This window comes from Microtus ochrogaster, unplaced genomic scaffold (assembly GCF_000317375.1).
Source record: "Microtus ochrogaster isolate Prairie Vole_2 unplaced genomic scaffold, MicOch1.0 UNK1, whole genome shotgun sequence".
Classification (NCBI taxonomy): Eukaryota; Metazoa; Chordata; class Mammalia; order Rodentia; family Cricetidae; genus Microtus; species Microtus ochrogaster.
In genome coordinates, this window is record NW_004949099.1 from 4676649 (window position 1) to 4695110 (window position 18462).

An 18462-nucleotide genomic window follows, 5' to 3' on the forward strand; every position below is an offset into this window, starting at 1 on the left:
GTGAGTCCAGAGGACAGGGTGGGACTGGGGAGGCAATACTGAGGGAGGGAGGCTGTGGAGACAAGGGCGGGCCCACATCCTCCACCAGTCCCCAGAGGCCTAAACCCAACACCGCCCCGTGGCTACAGCCCTGCCCGCAGGACTGAGAAGGGTCTGCTCTGCTCCTGGATCCGGAAGAAGCCTGGATAGAGGAAAAGAAGATCAAACTGGCTGGGACTCTGCCTTAGGACAGCAGCCTGCACCCAGGGACTCCACTGGGCCCTGAGAGTTTCCCAGCTGTAGCCAAGCCACACTCTGCTACGTGTCACTAGCTGTGTCTTCTCCTCTCTGCCATGTTCCCCTGAACTCCATGAGCTCTAGGAGTCCGGGGTACAAGGAGGAATTCCCATTAGGTATGAGCAAAAGCATTCACTTTTCTCCATGGCCCACAAAGTGGGTTTCAATGGCTTTCTCAACCACGCATGGAAACTAAGGCACACAGGTCACAGGCTTGGGAAGGAAATTGAGTCTAAGTGACTGACGCTGGATTCTGAATGCCAACCAACCTTCTATAGAGCCAGGGGTAAGGCTGGGCCCCTCCAGGCAGTGGACCATGGGGGTCTGGGCCCCCGGGGCCTTTCCAGACTAGGGCCCAGATGGAGCCCCACCCACCTGACAGCTGCTCAGGGCCAGGCCTAGGGCTGGCAGCTGGGGCTTCCCAGGCAAGGGCCCCTAGGGACAGTGACTCACAGGTTACCGCCCACTGGAGGGCTTCTTTTCACCCACAGCCCCCAGGAAGACCCCAGAGGGCATGGCGCCCAGGACCAGCAAATAACTGTTCCATCTAGTGGGCACCAGAGCACCAAGCCTCTGGAGGCTCAGGGCAGAGCCACCTAGACACAGACACAGCTCTGCCTTCCTGTCCCTGGGCTCTGACTTTGGCCTACGCACATCACTGTCCTGCCTTCATTCCAGCCTGATTCCCACGGCAGAGATCCCATAGTTGCAGACTGTCCATTCCCTGTGGGGTTCTGGAAGCAAAAGAAAAAAAAAAACCACAAAAAAACAAAAACAAAACAAAACCCGAAAACAAATCAATCAAAACAAAACTAACAAACGAAACAAAAACCTCTTTTTTCACCACAGGAAACTTCATAAACCATCCTTACAGGCCCTGCATGACATCAGAGCTCTTAAGAAGTCCTGCACAGAGCCGGAAGGTGGTGGCTCACGTCTTTAATCTCAGCACTTGGAAGGTAGAGGCAGGCAGATCTTTGTGAGTTCAAGACCAGCCTGGTCTACAAAGCTAGTTCCAGGACAGCCAGGACTGTTTCACAGAAAAACTCTGTCTCAAAAGATAAAAAGCAAACAAACAAAAACAACAGCAACAATAAAGAAGGCCTGGCCAGCCTCTATTGAACACCAGTGGAAGGAGGCTTACTGCCCTTTAAGGCTACCCACGCATCGGAGCCCCTGACGGAGGGAAACTCGGAGACAGAGCTCATTGGCTCTTCTCAGACCCGCCTCACTCTCTGACTCCCAGCAGCATACACAGGGCTTGTTGGGAACGCTCCGTAGCTGAGCTCTCTCAGCATCTTGATGGGTAGAGACAATGCCTGTTTACACTTCTCTATTGCTCACATGGGCACATGTCTCTCCAGTGTACCCCCTGTGGGTTCTTGGCTAACAGCCAAGTCATCTCCTGTTCCCTCTCTCCCTCCTATTTATCACCACACAATGTGTTCTTCATCTGTTGATTTCCTCTTTTCTGTCTATCCCTTTATCTACCTCTCCTTTTTCTTCCCTTTCCTTCCCTCTACCATCCATCAGTCCGTCCATCCATCCATCCATCCATCCATCCATCCATCCATCATCTTCCCACCAATCTAATCTCCATCTACTAATTCATCATCCCTTCATTCGGGCATTATCCATCTACCTACCCATCATCCTCCCATCCTCCATCCTCCCATTCACTCATCACTCACCTACCAACCATCCATTCACCTTTCCACCATCCAGCCCCTTTTCATCCACTTACCCACTCTCCATCAGTCCATCTACATACTATCCTTCATCTACCCATCATCTATTAATCCAGCTACCCATCCTCCATCCATCCATTTACCCATTTTCCATCTACCTATCGATCACCCTCCCATCCATTTCTCTATCCAGCATCCCCCCCTCCCCTTTGCCCCAGGCCTGCCTCTGATACCCACACTGCCCAAGAAAAAGAGATGTCAATTGCCACAGCAGCTATCTCTCCCTTACTGAGTCTCCTCCCAGCCTTCTCTTCAGCACTTTGTATCTCTTGTGGTCCCCAGGTTTCTATCCATAGCTAAGAATCTGTATTGTCCAGATTGCCCACCAGGATTGACTCTCCTACTTAGCCTCTTAGCTCAGCCACAGATGCTCTGTTCCTAGGCTTACTTTGCACCATGGACACTTGTCACTAGCTGGGGGTACAGGGATTTGTTAAGTGCACCTTACAGGCATGCTCTGTAGCAGATGCCAGCCAGGGCAGCTACCTGCTAGAGAGCACAGGAAGCGTTTTGTGGCCCAAAAAATAATCAGACAGACAGAGGTTGCCACTGTTAAGTACCAGAGGCTAGGACCCCATGGGGGGGGCTAACATCAACATCCCTAGAGAGCTTGGGCTCCATTGCATCCTTCTTTGTACTTTGTTTTTCTTACCACAAGTTCTACATCTGACCACTTCATTGCCAGTAAGCCAGGCCTAGAACTGGCATGGCTTCCCATGACCACCACCTCCCCAGTTTCTCTAAAGGCTGCTTTCTCACCTTAGGGGCTTCAGGGGACTATCTGAAGAGTTGAGAGTGCCTGGAAGATAGTCAGGCTGAGACTGAGGACAGAGAGGAATTTAGTAAGTCTACCAGAAGGGGCAATCTCAGTGGAGGGGCCCCCTTCCTTCATTCCTGGGGCTGGACCTTGTACATGCTCTATTACTGCTCTCCACCCACAGACCCCTGACCACCACTTTGTCCAGCCTGAGTTGGGAGTTGTTTTTACATCCACAGGCACCTATCTCACTGTGCCTGGGAGCTGAGTGGTGCAGCAGCTGTCACAGGGGGCACCCAATAGCATGATCCGGGTCACGATGGACTCGCTGACCGTTTCCATACCTGACTTCCTTGTGCCCTCCAGCCTGGGCAGTTTGTAACAGTTTTCCCTCCTCTCTCTTCCACAGTTCAGGGAATGGAACCCAGAGACCATGCACGCTGTACTAGGCTGTATCCCTAGCCTGGGGCATGTTAGGGATGAGGAAAGAGGACACGCACTAAGATATCTTGACCATGGATACCACTTCTGCCCTGCAGAGGCTTGTCCCTGGGGGCAGGACGGACTCTTTACTCATTTTGGACTTCCTTGTCCATATCAGAGGTACCATGCCTCTCTGGGCCTCAGTTTGTCCCACTGAAGTGTGGGAGCAGGAATCCCACCATCCTGGCACAAGGCACAGTACAATACAGAACTGAGTGACCCTGGGGATGTGAGGTTACTGCTCGTTGTTATGGCCCAGGACAGTGTGGGCTGGGACGGGATGTACTCCATGAGGGCTTGCTGTCCCAGAAGACTGAAGGTTGTGGGTGGGTGGTGCTCAGGAAGGAGTGTTCCCTAGATCCCCAGAAAGGCACAGGGGAGTCACAGCACAGCATGTGGTGGGGAAGGAGGGCAGGTCTGCATGAAAACTCTGCGGAGAGCTGCCCTCACCATCAACCCTGACTCATATGGCCCGTGGAGTCGCCACCACCCAGGCACGGAAAATGCCCCATTTGTTCCCTGAGAAGTGCTCGCCACTAGAAACTGAGCCTGAGGGCATGTTTCAGCTCAGGAATCATACACCTTGGCAGACAACAACCACGCCAGGAAGGATGATGGGTGAACATCCTGCTCAGAGGGTGAGGATAACAGAAGGGATTTTTAGGTGTAGACAGTAAATCCTTATTTCACTTCATGGCTCTGGGAAATAATAAGCAAGATAATGAACATCTAAGCTAGTCACCTGCAAGATGGTCTAGGTGCCACCTCCCCCAGGAAGTCACCCGATTGCTCCAGCTCTAAGGATGCTTGGGGCCCTTCTGGGCCACTTTGCAACTGAAAACATTGTGTCGGGAGAGTTGAGGGTAGAGAAGGGGCTGTGTTTCAGTTCATCCTGCCCTAGCTTAGCAGGTAGCGCAGAGCAGGGGCTGGAGAGAAGTAGCAGCTGGATTAAAGAATGAGCAACTTCCACTTGATCCCTCTGCCTTTCATTTTGCCAGCAAGGAAACAGAAATCCAGAGAGGGGATGTGACCTGCCTAGCACTGATCCGGGGTGGGGCCTGGAGCCAGGGCCTACTCACCACCATCTAGGCTATTTTCCAGCTGTCCCTGGGGGCTGCACAGGCAGGAAGTTTGAGGACAATTGCATGATCAGATGGAGTTTTGTCACTGGGAGAGAGCAGGAGCACAGATAGCCATGAGCATACGCTAGTCCTGGGCCATGGGCACTCAGGAACTTGGTACCACAACCTCTACATGGTATCAGGTCAGAACCAGAGCCCAGGCCTAGCTGGACATGGCAGCGGGTAGAGTCTGGGAGGCAGGGTCCTCCATGAGCCTTCAGTGGAAACACAAGCTAGCCCTTCTGGTTCTCCCCATCTTCTGCACAGGGAACAAAGACAACCCAAACAACAGAGGCTCTAACCCAATTCTTCTCTGCTAGGGGTGGAGGCAGAGGCTCAGAGAGGTGCTATGACTTGCCCAAGGTCACACACAACAACACTGCAGGTCCAGTTGCTGACAGGACCCTGGCTCTGAAACCCTGGTCCTGTCATGTTGCTGAGTTTACAGCCATGAGGTAGGTCCTCAGAGCCTATTCCCCACCTGTACCTTCACCCCCCAAACAAGGAGAAAGATGAATCCAGGGCAGTGACCTTATGGAAACCAAGCCAGTCGTAAGTGGTAAGGCAGGGGCATCCTTCTCAAGATGAATTAGGGAGCTCTGACTCTACAGACTGCCCCTCATCTGAAGCTCTTTGAAACTCCCAGGGATTGAGCTTTGACTGCCCAAATTTAATACTCTCCTTGTGAGCACTCACTGCCTGTTCACTGCAGCCAGTGTTCTATGCTGCAAACTCACAAGCCCCACACAATGCTAGGAAGTGGCTCTATTACTTTGATATAGAGCAGAAAGACTAAAGTGTTAGAGACGTCTGGATATATGCACATGTTGTTCCAATAATATATCTAAGGACTGAGCCTAAGAAGTTTGCTCCAAAGCTGGGCAGTGGTAATGCATGCCTTTAATCCCAGCACTCGGGAGGCAGAGGAAGGCGGATCTCTGTGAGTTCGAGATCAGCCTGGTCTACAGAGCTAGTTCCAGGACAAGCTCCAAAGCTACACAGAGAAACCCTGTCTCAAAAAAAAACAATTTTTTTCTCTAAAACAGCCACCATGCAACACGGCTTATAAGTCACAATGGGAGTCTTTCTCAGTGTCTGCCCTACTCCAGCTTGTTGCCAGCACTGCTCACTTTATTGTCCATTCATAAATAAAAGGGGAAAGCTACTCTTCTGGATGGATAGGAACCAGGACAGGAATTCTGGAGTGTGTGTGTGTGTGTGTGTGTGTGTGTGTGTGTGTGTGTATGCATGAAAGGGCTGCTGTGTCATCCCCAGGACTTCACCTTCTCTTTGGCCTCCCTGTCTCCTGTTTCTCCCATCCTCTGTTCTCTCTCTCCCTTTCTCTCCCTCTCCCCCTACACACACACACACACACACACACACACACACACACACACACACACACACACACACACCTGCACAGGCCAGCTGGTTGGCAGAAGCTCTTCTGTGACCTCCCTCTCACTGGTACCCTCAGACACTGATTCTCTCAGTGGACCACCCTAATGATTTCATGTTTTATTTTAAAACCACTTCACTTCCAACATCAGCCTGAGACTGGACCCTCTCCTATTCTCCTGTTGGCAGGAGCTACCCAAAAGACAGATTAAAACACATCTATAGAAGATGACCTGCCGGTCCTGAAGGTGAGATGCTCTGAAGGTAGGTGGCAACACGTGAAGATTGAGACCAAAAATTAAAAAAATAAAAAAAAAGCCAGGCAGGGCAGCTCAAGCCTAGAATCTCAGCACTCAGGAGGCTGTGGTAGGAACACCCTTTCAAGTTCAAGGCCATCCTTGGTTATTCCACCTCACCCTAGGAGAGGGAAAGGAAGAAAGGGTGCAGAGAAACATGGAGGGAAAGGGAGAAAAGAAAGAGAGGAGAGCCTTGTGTATTCCACCACCTGATCAGAATGAACAAAAACCACAGTGACAGTGGTGACATTTAGAACTGATTTAGAAAGTGGAACACAAGCAGAATGGCCAATAGTTAGGCAGAGGATGGATAGGTGGAGCTGACAGGTAGAGAGAAAATGGGGGCCAGTCAGGGACCAGACAGACAGACACAAAGGAAGCAGAAAAGCAGGGTGAACAGTATGTAGATGAGGTAAATGAGCTTAGGGGTAACATATAGATTAATAAAAATGGGAAAATTTAAGCTAAAAAATAAGCTTGCTAGAAACAAGCCTAAGATAAGGCTGTGCATTTATAAATAATAGTAAGCTTCCATGTCACGATTCGGGGGCTGGCAATCCAAGAAAACCTGCTACATTTAGTGCCCAACGTGGGGCTCATATTTGTTAGGAAAAATTCTTAAGACGAGTCACTCGGCTGGTACAAAGAAATCCAATTAAAACAGATTAAACCGAATTAAAATGCCCATGTTTTATTAACTGCAGCACTCTTAGGTGGCTCAAGGCATGGCAGGGGAGACAGAAAAACTGGAGAACACTGGAAACCTGGCATCACGTGTTCCTCTTCTGGGAGCTCACTTACATACCCTGTGGGACCTGGCATGGTGGGATTTGGAGTCCAGACCAATGCAACTTCCAGGCTAGGGGGCTGGGATGGACGCCAGGGGCTAGGGTGACACTCCCAACTTAACAATATTTCTATGTGGGACTGAGAAATCTGGGGGGGGAAATGACATGGCTTCCTAGTGGCCCGGTGCTCGCAGTGTACAGAGGCGTGGTTCAGCACTTGAGCAGCTGACACGTTAAGCAGAAACAAGAAGCTAAGTAAAAATGTTTGCTACAGCGAAAGCACCAACTTCCTAGAGCTGGGGCGGTTAGATGCAGCTCTCAGCCAGGCCTGTGCATTATAAATCTCGGCTCTCATAGATCCACACGGGGCTTAATCAGCCGCAGCACAAAGATGTAAGGTGAGTTTAAGACTCTCTACAGGTTATAGTGTGCTTAAAAATGTGCTTAAGTGCTTAAGAAAAGAAAATGGGTACAGGCAGTCATAGAAAAAATGGGTATAGATAGTCACAGAAAAAAATAGTTAAAAAATAATAAAGTCTTTAAAGAGAGAGTAAAGTAATATGAAAGAAAAAGACAATACAAAGATGGGAAATACACATGGAATCTGGTGTTGTGTACACATGATGCACAACCATATGTATGATGTTGTGTTGACTTTAAAGTTTTTGAATGCTGATAAGTGAACAACAGCGGCTGAGAGACACCGGATTGTAAAAGGTACTGCTAAATTAAACCAGTCTGGATACTCTAGGTGTGTCTTTAAATTGTGTTGGGACAGGGGCTATGCTATTGTTTCTACAGGAAATGAAAGGCTGTGGATTCCTTTAAGTTTAATAGAGATCAGGTTTGAGCAGAGGAGACCTGAAAATCTGGCTACAGACATAAAATAATAAACTAAGAAAACTACAAGACAGGTGACGTATACACTGATCCCTCTGCATGGGAACAGCTCTGCGACTGACAACAAATGTTACAACTAGTTTTCCCAGGACTAGACCATTATCTCAGTTTTCTCAGGGTTACCTAAAGATGACCCCAGACAACAGGAAGCAGTCTAGAGAACACAAGGCCTACATTCTCAAGAAGCAGATAGGGTGGTTTGTGGTCATTTGGCGGGTCATGGATGTTTGTTAATATTTAGAGAGGGTTATAGGAATATAGGATAAAAAAAAGACAACTATTAACCTCAAATATTTTACATTGGTATGGACTTTGGTATATTGATACAAATTTGAGTTATTAGCCGGGTGATGGTGGCGCACACCTTTAATCCCAGCACTCGGGAGGCAGAGGCAGGCGGGTCTCTGTGAGTTTGAGACCAGCCTGGTCTACAGAGCTAGTTCCAGGACAGGCTCCAAAGCCACAGAGAAACCCTGTCTCGAAAAACCCAAAAAATAAAAAAAAAACAAATTTAAATTATTTTTTTTATACTGTATGTATGTTTCTACTCATGTTTGAGGCATTGTGTATCTGCAGCTCATTTTAAAATGTAATGTATAATTAAGAAATTCAGGTTAGTAGCTATTCATCTATAATAATCAAACTTGGAGTTAGGTTAGGTTATGTTCAAGGTTAAATAGATATATTTTAGATAGATAGGTGATCTTCAAATGCTTCAGAGACCTACAGAATATGACATTTAAGATGTTTAATAACCTAAGGCTTTTCATGACAGTGAAACACGTCTGCTCCTGGCAGCACCAATATACTTCATACAAGGGTGATGGGCATTGAAGAACCTTCCACATGGAGTGTGCTTTCATTGTGGCGAAGCTAATCATTTGGGCAAGAAACTGTCCTTATACTGCTGACAGTATAATGTCCAAACTGGACATGCAGGACACAAAGGAAAGTGACTACTGAACTTTGCCAAGACAAAGTAGAACAGTCCTTCAAAATTTCTGCTTCATAGAAAAGTCTGCCAGATATTCTAGGCCTGTAAGCTGATGATAGATGCCTCAACATTGCAGAGGAACCCTGGATGACTGCCTAAGACATCCAGATGTCTGTCATTTCTGAAGTTTTGGAAGTGGTTTGCACTGTACTTCCTGTTTGTTCAGGTATTATTATATCCTTCTGGAGTCTTTGATGGAGTTGACAACTAGATAGTTATAGTTACAGTTTTCCTTAGTTATGTTAAAAGATAAATGAGGTACAAAACTTTGGACTCACCAAGATAAGAGAAATAATGGAGTATTTTCTCTGAATTTGCTAAATACAAATGAACTGGATATTGTAAATGTAATTCTTACTTGATAATTGTTCTTACTGTATAAAGTTTTACTATGTTAAAGTTAAAATTTTTCTCTTTATTTAGACAAAAGGGGAAATGTTGTGGAATAGAATAATTGTTTAACCATGCAAATATGTGTTGTATTTGTTTATGCTGCATTTGTTTAACTTATGTAAAGATGTGTTGCTGTTTTACCTTGCCTTCCTAAGGCATCTCATTGGTCTAATAAAAAGCCGAATGGCCAATAACTAGGCAGAGGAGGCATAGGTGGGGCTGGCAGGCAGAGAGAAAGGGAGAGTCAGCCATCCAGAGGCCAGCCAGCTGGGCCAGCCAGCCATGGAGGAAGCAGAAAAGCAAGATGGACAGTACATAGATGAGGTAAATGAGCCTTGGGCAGCACATGGATGAATAGAAATGGGTTAATTTAAGTTAAAAAAACAAAGCTAGAAACAAGCCTAAGCTAAGGCCAGGCATTCATAATTGATAATGTCTCCATGTCATGATTTGGGGGTTGGCCGTTCAAGAAAGCCTGCTACATTACCTCCCTCCTCTCAGTGGAAAAACTAGTATCTTTGCTGCAAGTAGAAGGTTACCACGAAAACTAGAAGATGTTACTGAGTTTCAGCAGATACATTTCCTGCCAGCTTGCTGCTGACTGGACCATTGCCACCTTCACGTGCTGCTGACTTCCCTGACCATAGCCACCTCCGTGCACTGCTGATGACCATGATCACAGCTATCTCCTAGAGGGTCACACACCTTCTGCTGACCAGACAGCAGTGACCAGCCAGAGGCAGGGAAAGAGCCATCCTAACCTGGCTGAGGAGCTTCAAGTAGCCTGTCAGGTGGCAGAGAAGGTTTAGTGGGAGACTCCTCTGTAGCAGTTGAGAGTTTTCTGTACAACTCAAAAGCTTCCTAGCTGGGTACAGACGACAGCACCAAGATTCTCATGAGGGCAGGACATGTGGCAAGGGTAGGACCAGACTCCGGCTTCTGGACCTAGACTAGTTAACTCATCCATTATTCCTGGAGCTGACATCAGGAAATGGTGGACAAAAGACACAGGTGCTAAGTAACCAAGTTAGGTATCTTGCCAGGGTGGAGAAGGCAACCAAGAAAACAAAGCAGAGTGATACGGACGGGGAGTGGACAGTGGCACTACCTTAGACAAGGTGACAAGGAAGGCCTTGGGGCTTCCTGAGAGAGAGGAGGTATGAGGCATAGGGCTCCAGCAGCATCTAGAATAAGAGCAGGTGCTGCTGGCCCTCTACTGCGAGCTTTTTAAAGTGCATCAAAAAAGTTGCAAGAAGACTCAGGGCTAAGCTTAGCCCCAGGGCAGCTCCTCTTGGGTTCTCTCCCTGGGCAATGTTTTGTCATATGCTTTAACATGAGTCATTGTTGCACACACACATAAACATGTACACACGTACACTCAACCTTTGAGAGTCAGTCAGCCACTCCAAGCCCCTACTGCTGTCTTTCCAAAAGCAAGAACATACTAGGACATAATCACAGCAGGACATTTGTTCTGATTCAAGGAGGCCAGCTCCTCTTCGAACCTCAGGAGAGCTGTCACCTGACCTAGTGACATGCCCCCTTCCAATTCCTGTCTACCAAGCACACAAATATTAAAGGCAGCGTGCATTTCCAGAGTGGCCTTCCCAAGAGAACAGTCAACTGATCCTATGGAGATGGATAGCCTTGCACAAGGAACCCTCCTTGTGGCTTGTCTTCCTGGTCCTGCAGGACACAGATGGGTCAGCTTAGGGTCAGCAAGAACATGATTTGGGACCACTGGAGTCTGATGCATAAGGAAAATGTGCACCCTCATAACACGCCTGTAGATCAAGCACCCAGACACCACATATCTCTTATACTGTGCACATTTAGGTACCACATACCTCATGTACCACATACCTCTATGTACTATGCACCCCTATATACTACTCACCAAGGTGCTTCTCATGCTCTGAGTCAGGGAAGTGAGTTAGTGAAGCTCTGAACAGCCTACACTATGGATCTGCTCACATGTCACCATCATCCTCAGAAGCCAGTCCTGCAGGCACACAGGACCTCAGGCCTGGACACTGGTGGCCTCTTGACTGTTCCTGTTACACAATGATAGGGTGGTGAGACAAACCACAGCTTGTGCTTGCTTCAATCCATGGTGTTGTTTACTTGGTGGCTGGGTATTTTGGCATCCCCCCTAAATTCCATGTTTGGGCAAACGCTCTACCGTCTCCCTGTTGCCTGCACACACAAGGGCACGTACGTGGACTCTGTGCTGATCAGGACTGTACACGTGCCCCATGCTCCACAGCCTCAGCATAAACTGGAGATGGGGCCTCATGCCCATTTCATAGAGTGAGACGGAGGCCTGGGACTAGTTTGGAAGGACTGTACCATGGCTTGAATGTGTTTCCCAAGTCCATGTCCCAACCCAAGAGCAATAGTGTAGGGGGCTGGAAAAAGTGACTGTAGCCCTGCAGGCCCAGCCCCTTAATGAAGCAACACTTATCCTGGGGGTGGGAGGTAAGTATCTTGGGAGGATGAGCCCCATTCTCGGCCTTCCTTACCCTCCCATTTTCTGCTACAAGGTGGGTACTGGATGTCGCCCCTCAATCTCTGGCTTCCCTGATTCCAGGAGGAAAAGAGGCAGGGCTCTGCTCTTCATAATGACCCTGCTCCAGGACAGCCTGGAGGTTGATATGAAAAACCCCTTTCCTCCAAGTTCTGCAGAAGTTCAAACCAAGGTGCCAGAAGAGCCTGTTTCTTCTGCAACCTTTCTCGCTGCTTTGTAGACAGTATAACACAATTATATTTATATGCACATGTATATGTCTATACCCTTGTGTATCTATGCATTCACCCATCCCCTGACCCACTTACAACATCACACAACTGACAAGAGCAGGCCCCAGAGTCCATGGTACAATCAGCATCTAAAGGCAAGAAAATGATGACATCCCAGCTGATGGCCAGGCAGGCAAAAGTCCCCTTTACTGATTTCCAAACCATGTTACATTCTGAGGGAGTTGGAGTTATGACTCCTATACGAGAAGTTAGGAGGATGCCAATTCAATACACAACAGGCCCCAACAGGAGAAGGGTTCTTCTCTGCATCAGCGGGGCATCTGGGTTGGCATGATCTTCCCGCTGCTCAACTTGGCAATGGCCAAAGGCAACAAAGTGTCTCTTGTGGTAACTCAGTGAGGTCTTGGCTTGCAAACAGTGTCCCCACGCGTCAGGTCTCCCTGAATTCAATGCCACCTTTCCACCTCACTACCACAGTGAAATTGCCAACACAGAGGACAGTGCCAGAACCTGGCCTGGCCTACAGTGCCTCACCCCAGAGACTGGTTCCGTGAATCACTGGGTAAGCTGGTAAGACTAGAGAGGCCAGGAGACCTTGTGTCTCCAGAGGACATGTCTCCAGAGGACATTGCCCATCTTGTATTCCTTCATTAAGCTGGAGCTGGGACAACAGTTCTTCCCAGTCCCTGGCAGGTCAGTCAAGCTGACCCTTTACTGAATTTCCCACCTGCCCACTCCCCCACTTCCAACACATATTGGTCAAAAGTCTGGCCAAAGTGCTTGAAATGGGAGGGCAGCTGGCAAGAGCCCGAAATATTCTTCACTGCCCTGCAGCAGACTCCTCCTGCAGAACCTTCCTCAGCCCTAGTGAGCAGACTCCGGATTCCCACCTAGAGCAGGGTTACTGCACAAAAGCCAGAAGGCTGTCATTTATGGAGTCAAGGGGAATCTGGAGGCCCCTTCCTGCTTCTGTTCCAGTGCACCAAGTGGTGGGATACTGCCTGAGCACCAATAATCACACTATCCTGAGACTTAATCAGCCAAGAGAAGGAACATGGCTATGCAGGCCTTTCCAGAGCTGTGACCCTGTATTTGAGTTTCCAGAGCTGAGTTCCCGTGCCCTGGCTTCCAGTTCACTTTTTTAACTTCCTGCTAAGTCCCCAACTCCCAAGTGGCTCCGTGACCCTCTGTTCCCTTCCTTGCCTGTAGCCTTTTTTTTTTTGTTTTGTTTTTGCTAGGTTTTTTTGTTTGTTTTCAAGTCAGGGTTTCTTTATATGATAGCTCTGGCAGTCCTGGAACTCAGAGAGATCACCTTTCTCCCTCCTGAGTGCTGGGATTAAAGGCGTGCACCACCACTGCCTTTCTTATAAGCCTGGTAAGCCCTCTCCCAGCTCCCAGCTCTGAAGTATAATTTGGCATCTTCCCTTTCTTGGAGGAAGTGATCTCTCTCCTCAGTAATCACCTTGGTCTGAATGTAGAACCTCACTGATACGAGCACCTGCATTTGCTGAGATCCATCTGGGTCTTAGATACCCTTTCCCTTCCTCCCCATGAGCAACTTTCCTAAACTCATTTCAGCTCAGGGCCCTGAACATCATGGTAAGAAAGTCACTTGAAGCTGGGCAGTGGTGGTGCATGCATTTAATCTCAGCACTGGAGAAGCAGAGGCAGGTAGATCGCTGTGAATTCGAGGCCAGCCTAGTCTACAAGAGCTAGTTCCAGGACAGGTAGCCTGTCTCAAAAAACAAAATACAAAAACAAAAAAAGTCACTTACTGTGATACCATGGCTGACTCTAAAAACTCCCACCACCTGCCTTCTACCACACGGGCTCCACCAGAACCCTGACCCAGGTCGGGAGGTACAGAGTCTCTGTGCCCTCCTACAGTGGACATGGCCTTGTGACAGTGCAGTGTGATGAAGGTGTCTTCTGAGGTCTGACCACACAGATCCTACTGGGCTCTTCTTCTCAGTCACCCCTTTATAACAGACTCTAAGGTGTGAGGAAGCCTGGGTCACAGGGAGAGGCCCAAAAAGGCAAAAGAGGGGTGGGGATATGGTCAGGGGTGCTTCTAGGAATCTAACTCCAGGCCTCAAAATGCCCCAAGGGACAGTAAATAGAACAAAATCCCTGCTCAAAAGAAAAGAACCGTTGGTTTAAACCAATGGCTCTGCATTAATTTGTTATGTAGCCCAGCAACAGCAATATCACATGAGCCAGGAAGCTTTAATTGGCATGGATAATGAGTAAAGCAGCCTTGCCTGGGTAAACTGATTGCATGCCACCTCTGTGACATCAGGGAAGCAACTTATTTTTTCTGCTCTCAATCTTCTTTCTGGCCTGAAATATGGGGAACCAACCACATCACTGCCTTATTTTCCTTCTTCCTATTTTTTGGCAAGTTTTACAAAATTTACATGTGTATGTGTATGCACATTTGTTTGTCTCTGTGTGTATGTGTGTCTGGTAGTATGAATGAGCATGGCTCCCATTGGCTCATATATTTGAGTGCTTGCTCCCAGTTGGCGGGGCTGTTTTGGGAAGGATTTAGAAGGTGTGAGGACTTGCTGAAGGAGGTCTGTAGCTGAGGGTGGGTTTTTAGGTTTCAAAAACCCATGCCAGGCCCAGTCTGACTCTCTGTCTCCAATTTACAGGTAAGATGTGAGCTCTCAGTTACTGCTGCAGTAGCATGTCTTCCTGCCTGCTGCCCTGCTTCTGACTATGATGGTCATGGACTTACCCTCTGAAACTGTAAGCTATTGTGAGCCTCCCCACATAGGTGTTGGGCACTTAACTCAGGTCCTCTAGAAGAGCAGCAAGCACTCTTCACTGCCGAGCCATCTCTCTAGGCCCCCTTATTTTCTTCTTTATGGTAACACCTTATACCTGTCATGCAGTTTGAGGGATGGAACCTTGGAACCTTGGCCTTGGACATTCTAGGCAAGTTCTATTCCACCAAGCTGTAAGTCCACCACAGCGGTATTCACTAGACAGGCTGTCATTCACTGAGGTAGCACAAACACAAGAGCTGCATCTCAGTGACAGGGAGAGAGTTCATACCATCAAAGGGTTGCATGCATTCCCGTGAGTCTGAATGGACCCTCGGGCTGCCCCAGTCCTGATGTACAGAACTTCCCCTGTGGGAGTCAAGATCTGAGATCTGGTGAGCTGGAGGTGCCTGTGCTCCCGAACAGTCCTGCTGCTTTCCTTTTTCAGCCATGCCCCATGAGCCTTCTGAACCCCTGTACGATGCCGTGGTTTGGGGAGCAGTCTTAGGTGTTAGTGTTCTGACTTGTGAAGTCCAGGCTTCAGGAAGGAAGTGGAGCACTGTTAGGTTATAAGCTCATTCCCCTAACCAGAATGTTCGAAGGAGAGGCTACAAGGCCAGCCATGACAGGGTTAAGTCCCCCTTGAAGTTCCTCTCCTGGGAAACTGGAATCCCACAGCTGAAGCAGTGGCCCTAACTCACCAAGCTTAGGTGAGGGACACTGCTCCACACTGCTGAATGCTGAAAGTCCCGGGGGCGATTCCACACCGCTGACACACCTCTTTATCTCACCTTTTCTCTTAGCTTTTACAATAAAAACATCACAGGCTTTTAATACTCAGTTTAGCAAGAATGTGGAGCTAACTCTCACCCACGGGCTGTCACAACTACTTTAGCAAGTGGCCTTGCTAAGCTCAGCAAAGTTGAAGGTGATCACTCACACACTGTCCTGCACACATCCTCAGGAGCCAGGAAGCACAAGCAAGAATGCATCACTGCCTTGACTGTAACTCTGAACATGGGGCTATCTGTGTAACAGAATCCAATACACCAACAAACATGAATGGAGGGGAACCATGAATAGCAACACAATGGATCTCACCAGTGAAGCATTGAATGAATGGGTTGGGTTAGAAATCAGTGGTAGAACACCTGCCTGGTACACATAAGGAATTTTCTCCCCAGTATTGAGTAAATGAACCTTAAAATACCGAATACACAAAGCAAATTGCATCTTTTTTTTTTAAAGACAAGGTTTCCCTACACATCCTCAGCTGGTTTTGAACTTGCATTACTTGCCCCCACCCCCCCACCGCCGCCCCGCCTCTGCCACTACCTCGCAAATGCTGGGACTTGAATTCACTTCCAGGCCTGGCAGCAAGTCACACCTTATAGAGCGACTTGCATGCCCACATTCAGCAGCACTGTTTATAATCTCCAAGGCAGGAGCAACTGCAGTAGACTCAGCGTTAGGAAGGAAGGTAGCTGTGGCATGTGTTAGACCACAGACGGATCTTGAAGATAGTACACCGAGTGAGATGAGCAGTCTCTCAAGGACAAATACTTGGGTGGGGGGCTCCCTAGAAATAGAAAGTAGCAATGTGGGGCTGTGGGAGGGGATGAGGATCAGTGTTAATGGCGACAGAGTTTTGATTTGGGAAACTAGGAAAGTTCTAGAGACGGATGATGCTGCACAAGTGTGAAAATGCTCCATGGAGCACAGTGAACTGGGTACCATGGTGGCTTTTTCTGGGCTCAGTGGTATACATCTTTGTTCTTAGTACTTGGAGGCTGAGGCAGAAGGGTGTTTTGGGCCCAGTTTGGGGCCAGCTTTGGCAGCATAATGAAACAAGGAAACTGTTTTTGAGACAGTGTCTTGCCTATAGTTCTGGCTGTCCTGGAACTCTGGAGACCAGGCTGGCCTGGAACTCACACAGATTTCCCTGCCTCTGCCTCCTGAGTGCTGGGGTTAAAGGTGTGCCCTGCCACTAGGTTCAATGTTTTTTTTTTTGTTGTTGTTGTTCGTTTGTCTTAATAGCAGGTTTATTGTTACATATTTTTACCATAAGACATTTAAAGCAAATAGCAGAACATAGTGTTCTGTATTTCAAGTTCAAAATGCAGAAACCCATATTTTGTAATAGTCGAGTTACCAAACCATGCCTGGAAATTCCTGCTACTGACCTGAGGTCCTGTTGGGGCCTGGTTCTAGGATGCAGGTAGGATGAGAATTGGAAGCACGCATAGGACCATCCTATGGAAGCCAAAGGACAGAAAGCTCTTCTGCTGTTTTCTCCGTATCTGCTTTATTTCATTAACAGTGCCCCCAGATCTGGCCAGCCAGAAGGTCCTTGCTCCTATCACAGATAAAGAGTCTATAGCTCCCCACCCCAGCAGCAGAAAACAGAGGCATTCCTGAACAGTTCGATATGGCTTCTGGTTGAAAGAAGTCACAAGCTCCAACCAGGCCCAGCCACTGGCGGGGCTCCAGAATCAGTCTACATTAATTTAAGATCACTAATGAAGAATAATTAACAGCTTCAAGGGAGCCTGGCGCACCCTGTGTTTAGAAGTGGTTAATTATGCATTGTCTGCACAACACCCTTTTCATACTCTTAAGTTTTGGGTTGCAGTTTTAAACAAGGAAATATGGCATCCGGCAAAATGCCAAGTGGCTGTGCTCAAAGCCTCTGTGAGGAGGGCCCCTGGGGCTGTGCAGTTGTCCAGAGCCTCCAGCACTTTCCTGCACTTTTCCCTAGTCTCCCAAAGCATCTAGCGCTGGGTTTAGCAGACCTGGCCACCTCAGAGAATGGCTACAAGAGCATTAGAGAATGGAAAAGGCTTTCCGAAGCTCTTGGCCAGGCGGGAGCTGGCCGAATCCAAAGTTCCTGCCCACTTTGCTGATACACCCGCATGGCTGTGGTCAGCAGTGCATGGAAAGAGGACTACACTCCTGCTTGGGCACGGTGCTCACCCCAGTGGATAGCCACCAGCGCTAGGTGAGCTCAAGTGACTTCTCTGGCTCAACAGGGTGCTTACCTTTTGACCACTCCTGACCAGTCTTGTAACAAAAGCCAAAGTATTTCTCCCCTGTACCTCAGTTTTTTTTCACCTAGAAAGTAGGATGTGCCCATCCCCCACTGCATGGGGTCAGTACTGAAAGTCAGTGCCTACAATGGAGTCTCACAGGCAGCAGGTGTCTGGGCCTCAGCCTTTACGCCATCACCCTGCCTTTCTTTGTAACCCCATTCCCTGAATTTCCCCAATGCTTTCACCTAGCCTTTGATTATTCTAAATACACAGGCATTGCTCAGTGTTGGGGCAGGCCCTGTCCTGGCAACCAAATCCAACGCCTGCCCCCAGGCACAGTTCAGATGTCATGGCCAGCAGTAAGCCTTCCCAGCTCCTCCTGGGGGCCTCCCACATACTACAGAGTCTTGCAGCTGTCCATTCCTGCCTCAGCATTAAAGCTTGTTAGTGGGTTTCCCCTGGCAGGCTGGGAGCCCTGGAGGAAAGGGTACAGATGGGTGGGAGGGGCTGTTGCTGGCTTGGTCTGTCCTGAGTGCAAACCTGAGCTTGCCACACCCAAGATCCTTAGTGGGCTCTCCAGTGATTAGGGCAAAACATGTGGACCTGGTGTCCCGTGGCTTTTCTCGTGTCCTGAAGACCCCATGCTTTCTCAAAGTCCCTAGGCTTGTCTCATGTTACGCCTTTCTTTCTGCTGGGATTCCCAGCATAGCCCTTCAGACATGGCTTATGCCATGAAAGGTCACTTCTGGAA

The 18462-nt window shown here is 48.5% G+C and overlaps 1 protein-coding gene across 6 annotated transcripts in view; it reads right to left on the minus strand.

Annotated features, from left to right (window-relative positions):
• Positions 1–18462, minus strand: part of Iqsec1 (IQ motif and Sec7 domain 1) — a 329466-nt gene that overhangs the window by 101412 nt on the left and 209592 nt on the right. The gene's annotated exons all lie outside the window — the stretch shown is intronic.